At 34.0% G+C, this 3,293-nt stretch overlaps 1 long non-coding RNA gene across 1 annotated transcript; it reads right to left on the bottom strand.

Annotated features, from left to right (window-relative positions):
• Nucleotides 1-287: 287 nt before the first annotated feature.
• On the bottom strand, nt 288-3,022 carry LOC107794379 (uncharacterized). Its single transcript, XR_001649920.2, has 2 exons — nt 2,732-3,022; nt 288-471 (listed from the first exon to the last, which is right to left on the bottom strand). It is a non-coding gene; the product is annotated as an uncharacterized LOC107794379 (long non-coding RNA).
• Between the last annotated feature and the right edge of the window lie 271 nt (nt 3,023-3,293).

Here is a 3,293-nt window from a genome sequence, read left to right as displayed (position 1 = left end):
CCAACCTTGGTCGCTAATGTATATCAAATAATTATTTTATTATTTTCGCCAATTTGGCGACCAACTTTGGTCGCTTTTCTTGACAGACCAACTTTGGTCGCTAAAGTTTGGTCGCTTTTTTCCGGAATTCTAGTAGTGATATTTTAAATACCATTCCGGTTAGTTGGGCCACTGATGTATGTTATTTTAGACGTTATTTTGTCTTCAATTTTCTTGTGCATACACCTATGGAGTTTAACTTGCAACAACAGAATAACTATTCATTAAAGTCTGAATAACTTGAAATATAAAGTAAATAACTTATTATGACAAGGTAAAAATAAACTGATGGTGTAAACTATAAAGTATATACAAAATTAAGTTACATCCATACACATATTGTAGCTGGAGTGGTCTATCTGTTCTAGTATTCTAAGCCTGCCCTTGTTGAAGAGTACATGAGCCTCGCATGCTTGCTCCGTGAATATAGGGCTGAAAACCAATAAATTCATGATTTTGCTACATATACATAGATAATAACTCAAAGAAATCGTGATAGACTGATATGCTATATATACATAGATAATAACTCAAAGAAACTGTAATAGACTGATAGAGGGGGTAAATTAAAGTGCCAAAAGCTTATTGCCCTAATGGCTCAAAGTTTTTTTTATTAGCAAGGCATTGGCTTGTCTGCATGTTTATTTCTTTCCCCAACAGTCCAAATCAACTTACATATTGAGGTGAGATATATATATGTTTAATCAAGCCATTGACCGTGTTAATTTGGGTAATAAGGTGAGGAACTGTGAGGTTGTTTAACTATAAAATCATGAGTGAAAAGACTTCCCTTGAACACCAAATCTGCAAGATGCAAAACCATGACAACACTACATATCACAACATAGTACACCACTATAACATAAAGAAGAATTTAAGTTCTATACATGGATAAATTATAATTTTTTGACACAATAATATAGGTAAATGTGACCTAAATGACATGTAATAGTTCACAGTAAATTTATTTTATTAACACAATAAATGTAACAAATAACATGTTAACATATTATAACCGGTTAATATACAGTGATACAGTCAAACGTCTCTATAACAATCTCGTTTGTTCCAAATATTTTTAGATGTTATAGCGAATTACTGCTATAGAAAACATATATTATAACAGAACATGAAATTTGGTTCCGGAGAAACTTGGCTTTTATAGTGAAGTGTTGTTATATAAGAATGTTGTTATAGAGAGGTCTGACAATAGTAACAATATATACAAGTTAAATTCGATAAAGAATGCCTAGTGTCACACTTCCTTTTTCTACCCGAAAGGAGTTTTTTCAATTAAAGTGACAATAACCGAAACGGTATTATTTATATTTAAATTCAGAGTCGCCACTTCGGATAATTTATGGTGTCCCAAGTCACCGGTTTAAAATCCTAAATCGAGGAAGTTTGACTCTGTTTTACAGTCCGCGAAACACAGAAATCCAGGTAAGGAATTATGTTAACCCGGGAGAAGGTGTTAGGCATTCCCGGGTTCCGTGGTTTTAGCACGGTCGCTCAACTATTATTATTGGCCTAATTATATGATTAACTGCATATTTTAAACCTATTGTGCATTTTTTCACCTTTGACCGCTTTTAATTATTTATGGAATTATTCTGGAACAAGTTACGATTGTCGTACACTTGTTTGTTTAGTACACATTGCGAATCGTGTCATGGGAACCGTACCCACAACCTACAATACGTTTAATTTATTAACATTATTAGATTCCGGGACACATAAATGTAACCCTGGATTTGGAAATTATATATCACAACTACGTCACGGGAACCGTACCATAGCTATGATAATTTATTATAGCGCGCCTAAAGCAAACTACGAAGGTTCATGTTTAATCTAAGTTGAAATTAAATATAAAGCTACTAATTGTAAGTGTGCATTGGAAGATAAACTAAGTCTTTAATTGTTTGAGAAGAACTGGGCCAAAAGTAGGCCCATTACATTATCTAAAAGAAGATTGCCAAGAAAATATGGCCGGTGTGGACTGGGCTCGAAATTGAGCCTAAAAGAGGAAGTAAGCAAAAAACAGACGCACACCAATTCGACCAAGCTGCTTCATCTGGGCCAATGCCAGGCCCAACTACTTCCAGCAGAAGGGCCTTCGACATTAAGGCTCAATTTCCTCTAAATCACATGTAACACAAAATATTATAAAAATTCTGGAAAAATCATAGGCTAACCAACCATATTGTAAGTTTAAATTATTAACATGCTATTAGTACTAACAATAAGAGATTAAACCTTACTTATTCATGAATCACCTTAAACTTAAATATGCAATCACTTTAACACTATTGAAATTCGAGATAATTTAGCTGATGGTGCTTAGCAATCAAACACTGTCCCTTTTTGACATGTACAGTACAGATCCAGCATCTTCTAGTAAAGACCAAATGAACTACTATGGCGACTAAACATTTTAAAACTGTCAAACAGTACATGGAACAGCTAGACTAATTTGAACATTCATACAAATAACTAAGTTATAGACTAGAACACCGGATTCAGAATGCTTAAACAAAACTAAAACAGAAATACTAAACAAAATAACTTGCAAACACCATACATAATAAAAACTGAAATTTAACATTCGAATACCCATCTTCTTGTTACATTAAAGACTAAACACATGCTTTAGAGCTTCATTTTGCCACTCAAAAGTTCATAGAGATACCTGGATGTCAAGAACAAAGACAAGGTAAAGAAGCTCAGCAAGAAGTCAGTAGAGATCAGCAACAAGAAAACAACACACAGCCTCAAACATAATCCATACTGGAATTAGAAAATCAGAAATCCCAAAGAAGTTTTCTAAGTTTTTTTTAAAATCAGAAGAAAAGAGAATCAGCTACTAATGAAACAGTAGTTGAACCTTTTGGAGTGTTTTTAGGGTTCTGAAAAATATCTCCCTAATGAGTGAAGAAAAGGTTCTATTTATACTCAAAGAGGGTTGTTGCGTGCTCTCCAAGTCAGGAATTATTCCATTTGAAAGCAGCCCTCAAAGAGCATCTTTTTTAACAGAATTGGACAGTCGGATGTCCCTAATTGGCTTCAGTATTTTGTACTGACCAAATAGGGCCAGCTGCCCATGTTCTAGAACCCTCTACATGGACTTATCTCATTTTTCCATTTGCCCACCCCTCAAATGACCCCTTTAAGTTTTTCTATTATTCAATTAACCCCCCAAAAGTATCTAATAATTTACAGATCATAGCAAACATCAACAGAACCAACAATTA

Source organism: Nicotiana tabacum, chromosome 3 (assembly GCF_000715075.1).
Source record: "Nicotiana tabacum cultivar K326 chromosome 3, ASM71507v2, whole genome shotgun sequence".
NCBI classification, from domain to species: Eukaryota; Viridiplantae; Streptophyta; class Magnoliopsida; order Solanales; family Solanaceae; genus Nicotiana; species Nicotiana tabacum.
The sequence above is the reverse complement of the archived record's forward strand: the minus strand, read 5'-3'. Positions and strand labels throughout refer to the sequence as shown.